This window comes from Crocuta crocuta, unplaced genomic scaffold (assembly GCF_008692635.1).
Source record: "Crocuta crocuta isolate KB4526 unplaced genomic scaffold, BGI_CrCroc_1.0 scaffold27, whole genome shotgun sequence".
Lineage (NCBI taxonomy): Eukaryota > Metazoa > Chordata > Mammalia > Carnivora > Hyaenidae > Crocuta > Crocuta crocuta.
The window spans coordinates 5,781,781-5,802,361 of NW_027532250.1; the positions used below are offsets into that span (position 1 = coordinate 5,781,781).

The window sequence follows — 20,581 nt, forward strand, 5'->3', positions numbered from 1 at the left end:
GGGTGGAGTGGGGATATGACGACTGTGGCAGCTTGCCACCCTGTGGCGACAAGTCTGAAGATAAAGCCAGTGCAGGGAGAAGAGAAAAGGGATGGAGACACCTGAACCCTGGTGGCTTTACTGAGCCACCGAACCCACCTGGGGCCACCTACCTCCAAGACCCCTTGCTGTGTGAGATCATTAAATGCCCCGAGTATTTACCGTGTGCAGCTGAAAAGATCCTAATGGTTATAGCGTCCCTGTGGGATAGACTTTCTTATTTCCATTTCACAGATGGGGAAGCTGAGGCTCAGGGAGATTAAGGTTCTGGCTGAGAGTAAACAACGTATCAAGGAGGAAATGACAAAAATGGTCCTGATTGGGGCGCCTGGGTGGCTTAGTCGGTTGAGCGTCCGACTTTCGCTTAGGTCATGATCTCGCGGTTCGTGGGTTCGAGCCCCGCGTTNAATCCTGGCAAAAACCAAGCTGCTCCCGGCCTTACCCCCCGCCAACGACCCCCATCACAGCCGTCATCCCGGACTTGAACCATCTACCTCACTGCATGGCTGCCACCGCGGCTGAGCCCACACCCAGGTCACGGTCACCCCCCGCCACGTCACCAGCACCTCGTGGCCTCTGCTTCTGCCCCTGATTCGCACACTCTGCTCTCCCCGAATCGGAACGTGCCCACTGCCCACAGGCCTCCAAGGTTGCTCCNATATCCTGACGCCTCCCCCATCCAGCCCCTCACCAGCCGCACCCGCGCCTTTTAATCCCGCAGATCCACGAAATGCCAAGGGGAACAGCTCGGGCCCTGAGCGGACTTCTGCCGACTGAGGGACCGGCCAGGATGGCCTCACTTTGTGGCTCCGCCGCCCAGAACCCACTCTGCTCCCGCTCATCCTCCGGCCCCCACAGCTATTTGCTCTAAGACACCGGTGCCCCAGGGGACATTCGGCCATATCTGGAGACATTTTTTTTATTTTATTTTTTTAATGTTTTATTTATTTCTAGGAGAGAGAGAGAGACAGCGTGAGCAGGGGAGGGTCAGAGAGAGAGGGAGTCACAGACTGAAACAGGCTCCAGGCTCCGAGCTGGCAGTCAGCACAGAGACAGAGCCCGACGCGGGGCTCGAACCCACGAACCGCGAGATCATGACCTGAGCGAAAGTCAGACGCTTAACCGACTAAGCCGCCCAGGCGCCCCTCTGGAGACATTTTTGATTGGCACACTTGGGACAGCGTTCTGGCATCGCGTGGGTGGAGATCCGGGATTCTGCTCTGCATCCTGTAGGACCCCCCCCCCCACCAGAGGGTGATCCAGCCCCAAACATCACAAGTGCAAGATTGAGGGACGCACCCCCACCAGGAAGCGGAGGCCCTTTTAGGAAGGGCACCTCCTCCCCCTTTGTATGGACTTCCGGACTCCCTGCGCCCTTCCCCTCCATGGCCTGATGCCTTCAGGGCCTCCCTTGGCAGACACCGGGGTCGCAGGGAGGGTGGGGTGACAGACAGAGCCTGTCCCCTGGGATCCCCACTGTGAGAGGGGCTCGCTGTCACCCACTCAGAACGCACCCCCTTNCCTGGTCTCCTGAAGGAGTCACAAAGCGACCTTGAAGCTAATCCCAGGACTTTAGGCAGGAAGCAGGGGCATCTTCAAGATTTGCAAGATGCTCGTGGCTTTCACACTAAATAGGAAGTGTCCCTCCCTTAGCGGGCAGAGCCAGGGATGACAGATGTCCTCTGGATGGGGGACCCTGCCACACCACAGAGACACCTCGTCCCCTGCACGACTTGCTACAGCCTTAGGGGCGTTGATGTAGGACCTGTAGCTCGTCTGTAAGAACCAGTCCATGCGCATCTGTGCCCTGCGTTACTCTGTAGCTGGGCTCGGCCTGTTATCCCGATGCTAGTTAAGGTCAAGTTGCCCCCCGTCTGCTACAAGTAAGTCTAGACTGTTCATTCTTCTAATTCCGTCCAGGCATGCCCTGGCGCTTTCTCTTTGCTCTTCCACTTGGTTCCTAAATCCAAACTTGGCCATCATGGGTTGAACTCATCATCACACGTGTTTCCAGTCCTCTCCCATAATACTCCCAGGCTTTTGCATATGGAATATTTTCATCCAGAAAACAAAAAAGCACTTCTTCCGGGAAGCCCTCACTGCCCACCCCATCCTCCTTGGCACCGTCTACCAGGGCAATTACGGTGTTTCATCCAGCTTCCTGTGAGCAAGGAAGGTACTCCTGGTACCACAACACAGGAGCTGGTCCGTGTGTATTTGCTACATGAGAAGGGACAGAGGGAGGCAGGGAGGAAACAATTAGAGCCAGAGCTTGGTTTTTCTGCAAAAACTATTAAATAATACACTGAGGCTTCACCTGGGGTTTGGAGGGACACCGTTCAGGTTCACCTTCGTGCCTCTCGTATTCTGCCGGTTAGTATGTTCGTTATTTATTATCTCGAGGGGAAATTTTGAAAATCGGTGGCTTCTTTAACGAGCAGAATCGACAAGAGTGAGTTGTGGCTTTCTATACAAGCAAAGGTTCAAGTCGTTCTTTTGACAGATTGCATGACAGCCCCCCTTTGGGGCCCAGCAAGATGCCACTCCTGTCCTCAAGGGGCTCACCAGCTGGAGGGACAATCAGACTGAGACAGGTAATTACCAAGCTTCTCGTGTTAGATGTCAGGGAGGGACTGGGCAGGGAGGCCGGGAGCGCCGGACAACATGGTGAGGGCTAGTATGTTATCCAAACATGTCAGTTTCTGGTGACAAATGGAACCACCCGGGGGGGCGGGGGGGAGGGTGACGGCCTCCAAAGCAAGCATGACACGTGATGACCGGGGGCTGGACGGAGCGTGTTAACGCCGTGGCCATAAATCGGATGATGTTCAAATGTGCCATCACTAGGTCAGGCAGTCTCCAAATCTGTCAGACCGCTTACTCTTGGCCCCGGTCAGCCCTTCTAGAAAGAGTTGTTTTTCTGAACTGCCCTCATACTTCACTTCCTTACGATCTTGTACATGAGCCCTCAGGTCTGGATTAGTCCAAATGGTTTTATAAAGGCTTTTTCTTTAAATTACAAAGGTAGTAAGCAAACACTGCCACAAACTTATATATTAAAAATGTTTAAGGGCGCCCGGGTGGCTCTGTCAGTTAAGCGTCTGACTTAAGCTTAGGTCATGATCTCGGTTCATGGATTCGAGCCCCGCGTCGGGCTCTGTGCTGACCGCTGGGAGCCTGGAGCTGCTTCAGATTTTGTGTCTCCCTCTTTCTCTGCCCCTTCCCCCCTTAAGCTCTGTCTCTCTCTCTCTCTCAAAATAAATAAATAAATAAATAAATAAATGTTAAAATAAAATTTTAAAAAATGTGTACAAACCGGGGTGCCTGGGTGGCTCAGACGATTGAGAATTGGACTGTTGATTTCAGCTCAGGTCATGATCCCAGGATCGTGGGATTGAGCCCCGCATCAGGCTCTGTGTTGAGTGTGGAGCCTCTCATTCTCTCTCTCTCCCTCTGCCTCTCTTCCCCCACTCATGAGCTCTCTCTCTGTTAAAAAAAAAAAAAAAAAAAAAAAAAAAANCACATTTTACTCTCTAGATCCACCCATGTCATTGCAAATGGAAAGATTTCCTTCCTTTTACGACTGAATCACATTCCACTGTATAAACATACACCACATCTTTATCCATTCATCTATCAGTGGACATTTGGGCTGCTTCCATAATTTGGCTCTTGTAAAAAATGCTCCAATAATCACAGAGGTGCAGATTTCCTTCTTGATTAGTGTTTTTGTGTTCTTTAAGTAAATACCCAGTAGTGCAATTACTGGCTCGTACGTTAATTGTATTTTTTTATTTTTTTGAGGAACCTCCATGCTGTTGTCTATAGCAGCTGCACCAGTTTGCATTCCCACAGCAGTGCAGGAGACTTCCTTTTTCTCCACGTCCTTGCCAATACTTGTTGTTTCTTGTTATGTGTATATATTTTTTATATACATAATCTTGATTGATGGCAAGGCGCTGCTGTGAACAATGACCACATTTCCCAGCCTGCCTTGCAGCTAGGCATGGTCATGTCCTCGGCTCTGGCCAATGAGATGTAAATGAAAGCGTCACATGCAACCTCCTAGTAATGGCCTCAGGGAAGGCATGACTCTTCTGACTCCTTGCTTTTAGGTCAATGTTGACGTGACATCTGGAGCTCAGGGTTCAAAAATGGACCACAGTAGGAACCACAGTGGAGAATAGTAGAACAGCTGGATAGAATGAGCCTCAGTTTCCCATAATCAGGGACCATCATACTGGCCTCTGCCTACGTGTCTGTTGTAACTTTGGGTTTTCTTTCCCATGCAGCCAGACCGAGTCCTAACTCATTCAGGGCTCAGTAAATGTTTCTTGCCTGAATAACTGAACAATTTGTACATACGTTTCTAGGCTTGCATTTTACAAAACGTTTTCTCAAGCAGTAACTTGTGTCGTTTAGTAAAAGTCCATAAACTAAGTTTCTTTTTTCTTAAGTTTCTTTATTGTGAGAGAGAGAGAGAAAGCACAAGTGGGGGAAGGGCAGAGAGAGGTGGGGAGAGAGAGAGAACCCCAGGCGGGCAACACCCTGTCGGCATGGAGCCCTGTGTGGGGCTCGAACCCACAAACTGTGAGATCGTGACCTGAGCCAAAGCCAGATGCCTAACTGACTGAGCCACCCAGGCGCCCCCATCAACTTAATTTCTAACATTGCACCTTCCAAAATTTATTGCCAGTTCCTGTCATTTTGGTAACGTGATATGTAGGATGCACTTGTATACAAAGGTCACTCGGTATGGTTTGGGCAAAAATATTTAATTATCTCAGAAAACAGAAATCTTGCATCTGTCCTGTTTGACATAAGCCAGTGACGTCTTCTAGGAGACAGGCTCTTCCTGTCCTCTGCTTCCCTTTCTCCTCTTCTTACTGACTGATGTCTGACATCACAAGATGGCTGCCACCACAACCAATATACTGTTGTCCCACGGCAAAGTGTGGGGGCAAGGGCATTTTTTTCTCCTTTGGCTTCCTCTTTCTGTCGGGAGCAAAATCTTTTCTAGAGGCCCCCGGCTGATACCCATCTCATTGGCCCGAACTGGGTCACACGAGCTCCTCCACAGGAATTACTGGCAAAAGGCAGTAGAATAGCTCTGGTCGAAATGGCCCAGCCTGTCCTTAGGGTATTGCCCATTGACTCCTGCATTTGCTGAGTCCCTCTGAGTCAGGGAGCCGTCGGGGCCAAACAGTTTGCATAATGATACTAAACAGTGGGACACCTTGGGTGGCTCAGTCAGTTGAGTGTTGGACTCTTGATTTCAGCTCAGGTCATATGATCTCATAGTTCACGGGATCGAGCCCAGCGTCAGGCTCTGTGCTGACAGTGTGGAGCCAGCTTGAGATTCTCTCTCTCTCTCTCTCTCTCTCTCTCTCTCTTTCTCTCTCTCTGCCCTTCCCCTGCTCACTCGTGTGGGTGTGCGCACACACTCTCTCTCTCTCTCTCTCAAAATAAAATGAATAAACACTAAAAAATACTACTGCCACTAAAAAGTTATTTGCCCATTTGCAACAAGTGGACATTTGTACTATTGGTATAAAAGCAGATATGAGAAGCCTGCTGTCAGGCTGGTAAAGCCAGACACTGAAGAGATTTGCTAAAATGTAAAAGACTGAATGCCACTCCTCTCACTAAATGGGTGGGGTTTTTGGGGGGGGGGGCGGAATATTGTTGTTCATAACATATTTCATAAAAATTGCTTGCTTATTAATATGGAATAGGATTATTCTTGGTTTTAAATGAATTAATAAACATTTTAATTTTTCTCAGCTTTCATTCCTTTTCTCGTGTGTTTCTTATCAGGGTAAGTGTACTCTTTATCCCTTTATCTGTTTCACTCATTCCCCACCCACCTCCCTCTGGCAACCACCATATCTAAATGAGTTTGGTTTTCTGTCTCTTTTTTCCCTTTGTTTTGTTTCTTAAACTCTAGATATGAGTAAGAGGTGTGTGGCTGGCTCGGTTGGAGGAGCATGCCACACTTGATCTCAGGGTTGGGAGTTCAAGCCCCACATTGGGCATAGAGATTACTTTAAAAACAAATTCCAGGGTCGCCGGGTGGCTTAGTCGGCTAAGCATTAGGCTTCAGCTCAGGTCATGATCTCACAGTTCATGGCTTCAAGCCCCTTGACAGCTCAGAGCCTGGAGCCTGCTTCGGATTCTGTGTCTCCCGCTCTCTCTCTGACCCTCCCCTGCTCACACTCTGTGTGTATCTCTCTCTCAAAAATAAACAAACATTAAAAAAATTGTTTTTAATTCCACATAAGAGTGAAATCATATGGTATTCATCTTTCTCTGTCTGACTTATTTCACTTAGCATTATAATCTCTGGGTCCATCCATGTTGCTCCAAGTGGCAAGATTTCATTCTTTTATGGTCAAGTAATATTCCATTGTGTGTATGTATTTATATATGTATATGTATGCATAGGTGTGTGTGTATATGTATGCATATGTATGTGTATATATGTATGCATATGTGTATATGTATGTATATGTATGCATAGGTGTGTGTGTATATGTATGCATATGTATGTGTATATATGTATGCATATGTGTATATATGTTTGCGTATGTATGTGTGTATATGTATGCATATGGATGTGTATATGTATGCATATGTGTATATGTATATGTTTGCATATGTATGTGTGTATATGTATGCATATGGATGTGTATATGTATGCATATGTGTGTATTGTGTATATGTAATGTGTGTGTATGTGTGTGTGTGTGTAGCACTTCTTCTACAGATGAACACTTTGGTTGCTTTCATATCTTTGCTGTTGTAAATAATGCTGCAGTAAATATAGGGGTGAATAGACCTTTTTGAACTAGTGATTGCGTTTTCTTTGGGTAAATGCCCAGTAGTGAGATTACTGGATCGTGTGGTATTTCTATTTTAAATTTTTTGTGGAACCTCCGTGATGACTTCACCAACAGTGCACAAGGCCTCATTTTTCTCCACATCCTCACCCATGCTTGTTTCTTGGTTTTTTGATTTGTGCCGTTCTGATAGGTGTGAAGTGGTATCTCATGGTAGTGTGCCATTTTGATTAGCATTTCCCTTTGATGAGTGATGTTGAACATCGTTTCATGTGTCTGTTAACCATGTGCAGGTCTTCCTTGGAAAAAATGTCTATTTAGGCCCTCTGCCCATTTTTAATCAGATTATTTGTTTTTTTGGTGTTCACTTGCATAAGCTCTTTAAATGTCTTGGATATTAACCCCTTGTCAAATACATCATTTGCAAATATCTTCTCCCATTCTGTAGGCTGCCTTGTCATTTTGTTGATGGGTTTATTCCTTGTGCAAAAGCTTTTTATTTTGGTGTCGTCCCAATAGTTTAATTAGCCTTTGCTTCCCTTGCCTAACGAGACCTATCTAGAAGAATGTTTCTATAGCTAACACCAAAGAAATTACTGCCTACGTTTTCCTCAGTTTTCACTTCTAAGTTTGTGTCTTGAGATCAACAAGTCTGAAAACTTCTAGTTTCGGGGTGCCAGGGGGGGCTCAGTCGGTCAAGCATCTGACTTTGGCTCAGGTCGCGATTCATGGGTTCGAGACCCGCGTCAGGCTCTGTGCTGACAGCCAGCTCAGAGCCTGGAGCCTGTTTCGGATTCTGTGTGTGTGTCTCTCTCTCTGACCCTCCCCCACTCCTGCTGCCTCTCTCTCTCTCTCAGAAATAAATAAAACATTAAAAAAAAAGAAGAAAACTTCTCATTTAGATGAATCCAGGAGGTAGGTACCATTTTGTCTGCACAAAACCAAGGTCTTGTTTCAAGGATTGAGAGGAAATGGCCGTCCAGTAGGAGGCAAGGATGTCTGCCACATCCTTCTTTCCAAGAACTCACAGTGTGTGCACAGCCTGTGGGTGTAGTTAAGTACCTGTACCTATTTTTTCTTTTTTGTCATTTTCTTTATCATCGTATGATTTGTGTTAAACTTGTACTTTCTTCACAGCACCGAGCTTCGTGTGTAAGAGTTTAGACCCAACAGTTCTGGCACTAATTAACTGTATAACCTTCAACGGTTCCTTTACCTCTATAGGCACCTTAACACCCTAATCTGTAAAATGGGATAATGGACCACTCTTCCCACTCTGCAGATTCAGTCTTCTGGTGGGTTAAAGAGATGGAGCCTGTGAGCATTGAGTACCATACCTGACCCACAGTTAGCATGCACTGCTGTTAACTCTCTCTCTCTTTCTTACTTTTATTAATGTTCTAAGTCACAATCATCCTCATAAACTTTCGGTACCTTAAAATTCTGAGGCCTACCAACCTGATGTTTTATTTTATTTATTTAATTTTTTCCACCTGATGTTTTAATATGACATGTGGTGAACTGGCCAGGCCTGGGTGACATGTGAGGTTCTCACTATCAGCAGAACTTAAAATTGCACATGACCAGGGGTGCCTGGCTGGCTTGGTTGGTTAAGTGTCCAACTTTGGCTCAGATCACGATCTTACAGTTGGTGAGTTCGAGCCCCGCGTCAGGCTCTGTGCTGACAGCCCAGAGCCTGGAGCCTGCTTCGGATTCTGTGTCTCCCTCTCTCTCTGCCCCTCCCCTGCTCGTGCTTGGTCTCTCTGTCTTTCAAAAGTAAAATATTAAAAAACAATTTTTAATAGTTAAAATGGTAAACTTTACATTATGTGTATTATGACGCAATAAAAGATATTATAAGGCCCAAGGGACTTTCTGGTCCCTCTGGGGGACACCTGGGGAGGGGGGTTCCCACCACTCGGATCCCATGGCCGATCCTCCGTCTGTAGGAACTCGGGGCGCTCCTCACGGACTTGCCTCGTCCGGGGCTGACTCTGCATCTGCCTGCACCTGTTCCGCTCCCCCTGGCCCGGAAGCTGGAAAAACTACAAATAAAGCTGGAAAACAAAAATGTCTTCAGCAAAAAGCTCTGCCAGGCTGTCCCGGGTGCCCGTGTCTTTCACCAGAACGAAGCCACCCTTATCGCACACAGTGGCCGTCGCCCTCGGCGCCTCCCCAAGAAACGTGCTCGCAGATAATGTCTTCATTCTTCCTAATCTCCAGGGAAGCGAAGGCCTTGCTGGCACTTTCTGGAAATCCTAGGGCCGTGCAGAGACCTGCTCTTCATTCACTTCATTCACTGTAGCCATGCCGCCCACGACCCCGTAAAATCCAGCGATTTCCTCTGCTTTTGTCCGGGCCTCTGGAGAAGATGACACTTAATCACCTCGAATTCCTTTCTGTCTCTGACACCCCCCGCCCCCGCCTGAGACATAAAGCCATAAATATGTTTGGTTCTGTGGACATTCACGCCGGAAAGAGCACAGAGTTCCAAGTACTGCTCTTTCCTTTCCTGCTTTATTACTGAGCAGCGAACGGCGAGAAACATCGTAGTGGGGCTTTCCTGGCCATTCAGGGTAACGCGGGGGGGTCCTTTGTTCTCCCCAAGGGGGACGAAAATCCCCCTTCACCCCAATGCCAAAGCCACAAGGCTTCGGGATGAGCAGGGCCCGGCGAAGGCGGGTGATGGGGCCCCGCGGGCAGGGAGCACCCCCGGCCGAGGAGCGATCGGGAGCAGGCCGGCCTCCCCGCCTCCCTGACTCGGGTTTGAAAATATCAACAACATTCCTGCCCACTGTAATCAAATACTGACGCAAAAGGCTGTGGAATGCGCAATAATTTGTCAGGCGTCCTTTTAGCCGCGTCCACCGGAGCAAACCCCGCCAGGCCCCCCTTGACCCCGAGAGACGGTGCCCTTTCACCCTACGTGGGCCTCTTTTATGCGACGCTTCACTCTGACCAGATGGCTAAACTATCAAAGGATTTTATGAGTAAAAACTGCTTTCTCGACTTGCAAGTTGTATATTTCCGTCCCCGTTAATGTGAACTATCAACCCAGGGGCTTTACACGGTCAACACAAAAGGAGGCCTTGAGCTGGGCCCCCACGGACCCCGGCGTTGTGTGTGAGCGCGGGGCTCACGGGTGTTTGCAGAGAAAACAGCTGACCCCCACATGAGGACAATGTCAGCTAAATATTTAAAATAGTCATCAAGAAAGGAATGATTGATGGGGGGGGGTTTGGTTTTTTGGGGTTTTTTTTTTTTGNTGCGTAAATCCAACCTAGATCTTTCTTTCCCTGCGTCCCATCCCAAGTTTCCGCCTTCCCGGAAGGCCGGGTGACAGATGAAAAATCATTAGATCCGACCGTGCCTGGAGCGTGAAGTAGAAAATGCGAGGCACGCGGTGTTCGATCTCAGCCACACCGCCGCCAAACCGTGGGTTGGCGTGTGTGCAAATCCGGAGTGTGTGTTGTCAGTCCTTGGGAGTGTTCAAACGAGCAGGATGAGTTGGCTTAACAAGTACTCATGGGCGTAGACCCTGAGGCAGATGCCAGCGCAGCCCGGAGGAGCACAGTCTGTTGAGAAGGTGTGTGTTTATAGCCCAGTGCAGGGGAAACAACACAGAAATAAACACCCCCAAAGTCAGGCGATGAAGACAAGACAGGACAGCATAAGGGGGACAGGGTGATACTCGAGGACATATGCTTAGGAGACGCCCCACTGAGAAGGTGAGGCTATAGCGAAGTCCAGAAGGAGAAGAAGGAGCCAGGTTCAGGAAGATGCGGGCAGTTGCCATCATTTCGAAGTAAAACGCAAGCCACACACGTAGTGTTAGGTGTTCTAGTAGCCAGATTTCAAAAGGCAAAAAGAAATGGGTGGAAACCATTTAAAGCTATTTTATATTTTATTGTAAGGATGTGTTTTGTTTTATTTGTATCTTAAGTTTAGTTAAGTAACCTCTACACCCAATGTGGGGCTCGAACTCCGGACCCCATGATCAAGCGTGGCACGCTCCTACGACAGAGCCGGCCAGGCGCCCCTACTTTATTTGTATTATTATAATCTTTATTTCATCTTTAGCTTTAGTTTTTAAAGCTTTTTATTTCCCTTTATTTATGGTTATACTTATTTAATAATATGTGATTATAGTTAACTTCATGTCATGTTAAATTTTCCAGTAGTCACAAAGGATTTTCAAAAAATAACAAATGAGATTTATAATCTTTTTTCTCGTACTTTCAGTCTGGCATGTATCTTATACCCACCGCACGTCTCAATTTGGGCACAAAATGTTCATGAAAAAGGTTTGATCTGAACTTATGCTTCATAAAGTTAGCTGAAAAGTTACTAAATTGTACCGGATAGCCTTAAAAGTGTTCTAATAATGGAGTGAAGTATGAGTTTTGAGGTTTTAATCTAAATTAAATTAAAGTTAGGGGAGCCTTGGGGGGCTCAGCCAGTTAAGTGTCCAACTCTCAAGTTCAGCCCAGGTCATGGTCTCACAGTTCATGAGTTCGAGCCCCGCGTCAGGCTCCTTGCCTGGGATTCTTTCTCTCTCCCTCTCACTCTGCCCCTCCCCAACTTGCACTTGAGCTCGAGCTCTCTCTCTCAAAGTAAACTAAATAAATTAATTAAATAAAATAAAGTTAGAAATCGGGTGGCCGCCGCGGCACAGGGCAGTAGTCCCGGCCAGCCCAGGGGTGGGGAAGAATAGCCCCAGAAGGGCGGCGCGGGTGAGGACCAGTCAGCACAAGGTCTAGGGGCTGGAGAGGGGTTGGCCGTTCCAAGAGCAGAGTGGCCAAGGCAGAGAGCAGAGGCAGGGGCGGGTGACGGCCAGCTCGCCCCGGGTCTCCCAGGCTGGGTGAAGAGCTGGGATGTATTACAGATGTTACTTCTGAAACGGAAGGGAGGGGTGGAGAGTAAGAATAAGTTTCTCTGTGATGCTTTGGAGAATCGCGTATCGACATCTGGCAACACTGTCCACAGCCACAGACACGGCCGGGAACACAAGCTAACAATGTCACGAGGTCAAAAAGGAGGCTCAGGGCCCTGCTGGATTCGCATCATACTGCAAACAGCCTCAATATCCACCAGTCAATGAAAAGATACACAGAATGTGATCTGTTCCTGAGAGAGAATATGACCCTGCAGACAAAAAGAATCATTCGTATCAGCGCGTTATACCTGAAAACAAAAGAAGTCGAACAAGAAACTATTTATATAAATTAAAGTAACATAACATTTAGCAATAGATGTACGTAGACACATAAAGAATATTAAAATTATTGTAACACGGGACCAGGAGGAAACATAAATTTCATGCTAGCGGTAATTTTTTGGGCGGAGGGGGGCCTTGAGGAAGGGTAGAGTGGGCTGAACTTGGTGTGTTTTATTGTTTATTCAAAAAGTATCTAAGAGGGGCGCCTGGGTGGCTCAGACAAGGGCTCTCACCAGACTCCAGGTCTGTGGCCTTGATCTTGGCATTCCCAGCCAAGATCATAATAAATAAATTATTCATTCATAAATGGGAGAAATCGATGTGTGTCGTTAAGCCACCCAGCCTGCAGTCCCTTGTTATGGCCGCTCGAGCTGACCATGGCAGCTGCGTATCTGGCCTTTCTGTAAATCGGTCCCTCGCTGTGGGGCCTGAGCCCTGAACTCCCCAGGCCTTAGATCCCTGTCTCCTTAAGGGACATGATGACAGTCCTGGCTTCCTCACAGAACCAATACGAGGTGTCGATGCAATGATCCGTGTAAAGGCCTTAGTACAATTTGTACACTAAACACAGGCACACTCAGGGATCATTCCCGATCCGTGTAAAGGCCTTAGTACAATTTGTACACTAAACACAGGCACACTCAGGGATCATTCCCGGTTCTTTATCTCTTTTTGCAGTCACATGTAAGCAGCGTGAGATAGGAGCTGGGAACACGGCTTTTGTGGTCAGAAAGTGGGTTGGAAACCCGGCCTCCCACTGCCTGAGTGAACTTGGGCAGCTGACTAGCCGCAGGGTAGTTCAGGGAACTAGATGAGATCTCCCAGTCCTTGTGACGCCCCGGCAGGGGGAACCGCAGGGGGGTACCGGGCGAGGTGAGTGCTCAGGGTCGCCCGCTGGAGAGCCCTCCGATGGGGGGCTGTGGCCCCAGGCACTGTGGGCAGCAGAGAATGCACTAGCATTTCAGTGCTGCGTGTCTGCTTGTACATAGGCTCGGCTCCGCTCACAGGCTGACTTAGTCTTGCAAAGTCATTAAAATAATTGGGGGGGGGGGCGCCTGGGGGGCTCCTTTGGTTGAGGGTCCAACTCTGGATTTTGGCTCAGGTCACAATCTCACAGTTTGTTTGTTCAAGCCCCTACATCAGGCTCCAGGCTGGCAGTGTAGAGCCTGCTTGGGATTCTCTCTCTGCCTCTCCCCAAATCTCTTTCTCTCTCTCTTTCTCTAAGTAATCCATTTTTNCCTCTCCCTCTCCCTCTTCCTCTCCCTCTCCCTCCCCCCTCTCCCTCTTCCTCTCTGCTCCTCCCCTGCTTGTGCTCTCTCACTCTCTCAAAATGAATAAACTTTCAAAAAATTTGCTCTCAAAAAAATGTCATTCTGAGCCGCACAAATATAAACCACACATTCTTTTTTTAAAACATCTTTGCGTATTTAGGAGGACATTTGGCCTCCAAATTCAAGCCTGTTGCTTTCTTTAAAAAAAAAAAAAAAAAAGGTTTATTTATTTATTTTGTGAGGGAGACCGCAAGCAGGCTCTGCACTGTCACCACAGAGCTCTGCGTGAGGCTCGAACCCATGAACCGTGAGATCATGACCTGAGCCAAAACCAAGAGTCAAGACGCTTAACCAACAGAGCCACCCAGGCGCCCCCAAGCCTGTTGCTTTTTTAAGCAGCTCTAGTTATTATTGTTAACCCGTCAGCCGTGCTTATCCAAGCACGTTTATCAGTGGCAAATGTTTCTGGCTTCGCTGAGTTATGACTCTAAACACAAGGAATATGAGAACACGGTGGAAGGCGGCTTCTTCATAACCAGCTATAATTTATCCAACATTTTGTCCTGGCCTCTGATTTGGAGTGGACCCTGGACTAATGTCCCTCCGATTGCATTAGGGGCAGCCCAGGGGTCAAACACAGTTCCAAGGTCCTGGAATCAGTTAGGAGACTGGAGAATGCACACGTGTGAAGGGGCAGGGGAAGAAGCCTTTGTAAAAAAATACCCTCGAAGACTCAAACACCAGCTGACCGGGTGACCTTGGGAGAGGACAGGATCAACTTCAGGGAGGTGCAGCCTGTCCCCGTAAGGGCACTACTCTTGGTTTAGTGCTCTGCTATTGCTGTCTTGAAGTTCTTTTTTTTTTTCTTAATGTTTATTTAATTTTGAAGGAGAGAAAGAAAGCATGAGTAGGTGAGGGGCAGAGAGAGAGGGAGACACAGAATCCAAAGCAGGCTCCAGGCTCTGAGCCATCAACGCAGAGCCTGACGCGGGGCTCGAACTCATAAACTGTGAGATCATGACCTGAGCCAAAGTCCGATGCCTAATGGACTGAGCCACCCAGGCGCCCTGCCATCTTGAAATCCTTAAGATTGTACCAAGATGCCTTACACTTTGGTTTTGTGCTAGGCCCTGCCAAGTCTGTAGCTAGTCCTGGGAGAGGAAGCCAGGCACAACTGTGAGTGTTACAATTGGTGACAAGCATGTTGTACACCCCAGGGAATACTACTGATCACAAGGGACATGCATGAACCAAGAACTCCACACACACAATTTCATTTAATCCTCCAAGGGACCCATTTTAGAGATAATAAAACTGAGGCTTACAGAGAATACTCGTAGTTGACATTAGGGAGCACTCAAGATCTCCTCCACTTTTCACACAATCCTGTGAGGTAAGAACTGCTGGCTCCACCACGTCTTACTTCTTACAAGTAGGTGAACTATGAACATAGTAATAAAGGGAGAATAATCCGTAAGCAGAAGGCAGGTGGTAATAAAGGTAAGTCTAAAAGTAACAAAATAGAAAACGAAAGAGTTATTTTTTTAATGTTTGTTTATTTTTGAGAGAGAGACAGAATGCAAACAGGAGAGAGGCAGAGAGAGGGAGACACAGAATCCCAAGCAGGCTTCAGGCTCTGAGCTGTCAGCATAGAGCCCAGCGCGGGGCTTGAACCCATGAACTGCGAGATCCAGACCCGAGCTGAAGTCACACGCTCAACTGACTGAGCCACCCAGGCGCCCCCAAAACAAAAGATTTTGAGAGAAAGAATTAGCCAGGCCGAAAGCTGGTCCTTTAAGAAGACTCAGAACCTGGGGCGCCTGGGTGGCTTAGTCGGTTAAGCGTCCGACTTTCGCTCAGGTCATGATCTCGCGGTTCGTGGGTTCGAGCCCCGCGTTGGGCTCTGTGCTGACTGCCAGCTCAGAGCCTGGAGCCCGTTTCAGTCTGTGACTCCCTCTCTCTCTGACCCTCCCCTGCTCACGCTGTCTCTCTCTCTCTCTCTCCTAGAAATAAATAAAACAGTAAAAACATTAAAAAAAAAAAAAGAAGACTCAGAACCTAAGAAAAATATCTAACTGGCATGATGAAAGCAAATGAAAAAGTATAAATAAAAATATTAGGGGTAGAAAGAGAGCATAACCACAGTTAGAGAAGAGAATAATAATTGACGTTTAATACCATGAAAGGTTTTATGATTTAGAAAAACATGAACACTCAGTGAAATTAGCAGCTTCTTAGGGGAATATCATTTACCAAAGCTGAGCCAAGATCCAGAGACCTAAATAGACCCAATGCTGGTGCAGAGACTGAATCAGTAGCTAATCCGCCTGCACACAAGGACACATGGACACACATGTGGACACACACACACACACACACACACACACACACACACACCTGGCATCGGCAGGTTCACAGGTGTTCATACCAAACATCAAGAAACAGGAAAATGGAGACTGTTGACTGCCGCCTGATACTAATAGCTAACATGTATTGAGCACTTACTGTGTACCAAACACCGCGCTAAAAGCTCTCTATGTATCAGGTCAAACAAGATAGGTGTTGCTGTCCTCCGTTCGCAGATAAGGACATGAAGGCTCAGAGATGTTACGCAGCTTCCCAGAGGCACGCAGGTGGCAAGAGGCAGAGCTGGGATTTGAACGAGGCTCCTCTATAAACCCTGTAACTCACATCCATTGTCTCTGCGTCCCACGGCCGCTCAGCCATGGACTCTGGGTCGAAGGGACAAAAGGAGCAGGATCTTTGTGGTCTCCGGTTTGACTCACGTTCTGTGACAGTCCCTTGGACACTCACCGAGCACCTCACCGGGGCCCCTGCCCTCCGGGATTAGGTGTTCTTGTCTTACCCTCCCCTTCAGAGATAGCAGCTATTGTCAGAAGAGGCCATTGTCCTTGGGAATCAGAAGGTAATCAGGCTTGAAGGTATGGCCTGATGGGTATCTCAGCCCGTGATTAACCACAAGAAGTCAGAAGAAATGAGACTTATGCCCTGTTTATAGTCTATGTGTGGAGTCCCATTGTGGCAAAGGCCATTTGTGACTTGGTAATTAAAAATTAAACAAAAGTGCATGGACGGTCTCCCACGGTGGGTTTTAAGTTACCTTGACTCATTCCCGTGTTAAGGATGAAGAGATACAGCTCAGGGAAGTGAGGGAAGCCAGATGGTTGAGTCCCAAATCCAGTGGTCCCTCATTTGACGTGGCGGTACTGGGTGCCGTTGAATCCTGGTGCCGAGAAAGAAGAGCTAGGTTTTTTGTTTTTGTTTTTGTTTTTGTTTTTTTTTGAGAGAGAGAGAGAGAGAGAGAGTGCGTGGGGGAGGGGCAGAAAGAGAGGAACAGAGGCTCCAAATTGGGCTCTGTGCTGACAGCAATGAGCCGGATGCAGGGCTCCATCTCACAAACCGGATTTTTTTGTTGTTGTTTATTTCAAGAGACAGAGATGGAGAGAGAGAGAGAGAAAGCATGCGCGCGTGTGCATGCACACACGCACATACACGCGTGCACGCGAGTGGAGGAGGGGCAGAAAGAGGAAGAGAGAGAATCCCAAGCGGTCTCCATGAGCTGTCAGCGCAGAGCCCGATGTGGGGCTTGAACCCATGCACTGTGAGATCATGACCTGAGCTGAAATCAACAGTCGGACACTCAACCGACTGAGCCCCCCAGGCGCACGAAAAGGAGCATTTTTAAAGGACTTTTTATAACTCACATTTGTTGAATACATTACATGCCGGGCATCGTGCCAGATACTTTACAGCACATTTTGTGGACTACCTAGTGGGGCAGCTGCTTTGCTCAGCCCCGAGCCCACTGGGCAGCAGCTAGTAAGACAGGGTGTGGCCCCAGACTCCAGAGCCGCCCAGGATCGTCCCCTGAGGAAACCCATGGTCACTCTGCCCTTGCCAGACCCAGGAAGCTCAGCGTAAGCCCTCGAGTCCAGGGACCCGTTCGTTCATTCAGCAAACGTTCTGTTTCGTCCTCAACGTCCCCACCCCTCCTCACCACCACCATCAATGATCTGCCCCCTTCAGTGAACTCTAATAGCTTGAAACACGAGGGTCGCCAATTCCGGTGACCTCAGGGCCCCGGCACAGATCAGAAACGCGTGCAGCCGGCCAGGTGGGAACGCCAGGGGCCCGGCAAGCCCGTCCACCTCCAGGGCCCAGGTCTGTGTCTGTGTCGCACCAGCAGGGCTGGGCGGTCCTCTGGCTGTGACTCTCCTCTGCGCTCCAGCCAGCGGTCTCCAGGCAGAAACGCAGGCGCAAAGTCACCAGCTTTTCCATATTTCAAGAGAAGCCTGGAGCTCACATTTTATGTGAATTTCAGTGATCTTTCACATTCCTTGCAGGTCAGACAAAACCCATCTGTGGGTCAGAGGTTTGTAGTCCTCTCCATGCCCTCCTCCGCTCCTCATTCAAATGGGGACAAAAAAAGTTACCAGGGGGACCTAAGCAAGGCAACATGTAAAACACTTAGAGGGGCGCCTGCGTGGCTCAGTTGATTAAGTTTCCAACTCCGCTCAGGTCATGATCTCGCGGTTTGTGGGTTCGAGCCCCGTGTCGGGCCCTGTGCTGACAGCTTGGAGCCTGGAACCTGCTTCAGATTCTGTGTCTCCCTCTCTCTCTGACCCTCCCCTGCTCATGCTCTGTCTCTCTCTGTCTCAAAAATAAATAAACATTAAAAAAAAAAAGTAAAACACTTAGAACCCCGCCTGGCACGGCAGGATTTCAAAATGATAATAAATTAATTAGACAGAGAAACCGATTCAAGCTGAGTCACTGATTGCATTCCCCTCCCTGCACAAACCCTAAGTGTTGACTAACTGGATCTCTCAACTTTCAACTATTTTTAGTCGTGTTGACACAGCCTGGGTGCCTGCATTTGAGCTCAGTGTGGCCTCACCCCACAGCAGCCCTGTGGCTGGAGCCATCAAAATCCTCTGTCCCCATTAAAAGCAGCAAAGAGGAAAATCTTCTCTCCACAGGGACGTTTCTGAGTGTGCACAGAGGCTCACGTTATTTAAAAAAAAATGATATGCTCTGCCAGATACAGCCGTCTCCCAGATAATGCCACCCGAGGCACCACATTATGCTTGTAAATATCTACTTTCTCTCTTATTACATCCGTCTGTCTGAAGACGTCAGGCCAGAGGGCTGACCTTTCGTCAAGTCAGATGTTCCGACGACTGTCTTCTATTTCTGCTGCTAGAAATCAGAACTCAAGCTCGGCCCTCAGAAAGGCCTGGAGGCTTCTATCTCTGAATCCTGAAAGGCTGGCTCATTTTTAGTTCGCTATAAGATGAGAGAAAGCTACGCCCAAGACACCGTTATCCTGACGGCCAAGTGCAGCCTTGATACAGCGCTCTGGGTATAAACGTGTGAGGCAAATAACTTGAAAACTCAGAGGGCAGGTGGTCCCCTAGGCAGAAATGAGCCTGACGTTGGCGAATGAATCATTGTCGAGCCGGGCGCCGGGGTGCCCAGTCTCCGGGCACGGAGGTGGCCTGGAGGGTTCATTCATTGACTAAGAAGCCTTCCAGGGCTGGAAGTCGGGGGGTACTTCTAGCTCAGTTTCTGGGGAATCATCCCAGTGAAATGCAGTCCAGCACGGATCCTCTTGGTAGGTACCAGGAAAGACACGAAGCAAGTGGCCGAGGCCCAGCCCCTTTCGGCGTTTTGCCTTAAAATCATGTCATGTGACATTCCCAAGTTTGTGTTTTCTTTAGATTTCTGCAATTAGCCACACAAGTGGCTCCATGGTTTTCTGAGCCTTCATCAGAGCCCGCTTACCTAATTCAATAAGATTGGGGATTTTTAAAATATACAGATAGCAATTGTGTTACTTATTCAAACCAAACAGCCAAAGCATGTTTTTTTCCGTGACTCAGTGGGACTCCGTTAGAGATGTGAGTGTGTGCGCACGCACGCACAGTATGGGTGTGTGGGGTTTTTATTAAATCTTTTTAAAGGCACAGAGGGGTAAGTTAGCAATCTGAATTTAAAGTCACTCCTTGAACTGTGCACACACTGAGGCCTTATTATTTAATTTTCTTTCTTTGTGAATATTTTCGACTAGCTGATAAAAAAAGATCCGTCACAGGAATGTCAGTAAAATGGGAGAATGCGGCACCTTAATATTTGTCACCGTCACCACCCTGAGAAAACAGACAGCAAAGTAAGCAGCTTTTCATACGTTATCAGCCACCCCGGACGGCTGGCTCCCCACTCCCTCAAATAAATCACTCCAAGCCGATAAGACCTCATGGCGATTTCATATCATTCTCACTAAACAATAACAAAAACACCCGTTAAGGGACCTCGTAGATGAAACATGGCATATCGTCAACTAAAGGGTTAACTCGTGTGTGATCGCCATTTGTCGCACTTACGGTTAAGAAAGTTTCAGGGCACCTGGCTGGCTCAGTCAGTGCACCGGGCAACCCCGGACCTCGAGGTTGTGAGTTCGAGCCCCATGGTAGATGTAGAGGTTACTTAAAAATAAAAATCCATAAACATAAAAAATGGGGGCCACCCGGACGGCTCAGTTTAAGCCTCCAGCTCTTGATTTTGGCTCAGGTCTTAATCTCACGGTTCATGAGATTAAGCCCTGCATCAGGCTCTATGCTGACGATGCGGAGCCTGCTTGGGATTCTCTCTCTCTCTCCGCCTCTCCCCAGATCATCCCCCCCACAAATAAATAAACCAAAAGAATTTTTTTTTAAATGTTTTATTTATTTCTAGGAGAGAGAGAGAGAGAGAGACAGCGTGAGCAGGGGAGGGTCAGAGAGAGAGGCAGTCACAGACTCAAACAGGCTCCAGGCTCTGAGCTGGCAGTCAGCACAGAGCCCGATGCGGGGCCCGAACCCACGAACTCCGAGATCATGACCTAAGCGAAAGACACTTAACTGACTAAGCCACCCAGGCGCCCCAAACCAAAAGAATTTTTTAAGTTTATGCTTTATGAAAGAATTTAGCAAAGGTCTGTACTTAGTAGGCACTTAATGGTGTTATAATAATAACGTAATCATGAAAAACATGCACAGAATCTAAAAAAGTAACATTTAACCAGTTTTAGATACATTTGAGACAGTTACCAATGAAAAGTTAAGCCTATTTCGCTAATCAAAACAGGAGTAGTAAGTTCAGTTATTACTTCCAGTTTTTTTTCCTGAACGGGGTACTACAGTCTCCTGTTATAA

The 20,581-nt window shown here is 48.0% G+C and overlaps 1 long non-coding RNA gene across 1 annotated transcript; it reads right to left on the bottom strand.

Moving 5' to 3' along the window:
- Positions 1-10,763: 10,763 nt before the first annotated feature.
- Positions 10,764-16,210, bottom strand: LOC144243335 (uncharacterized). The gene is made up of 3 exons (XR_013338619.1): positions 15,873-16,210; positions 14,693-14,808; positions 10,764-12,023 (listed from the first exon to the last, which is right to left on the bottom strand). It is a non-coding gene; the product is annotated as an uncharacterized LOC144243335 (long non-coding RNA).
- Between the last annotated feature and the right edge of the window lie 4,371 nt (positions 16,211-20,581).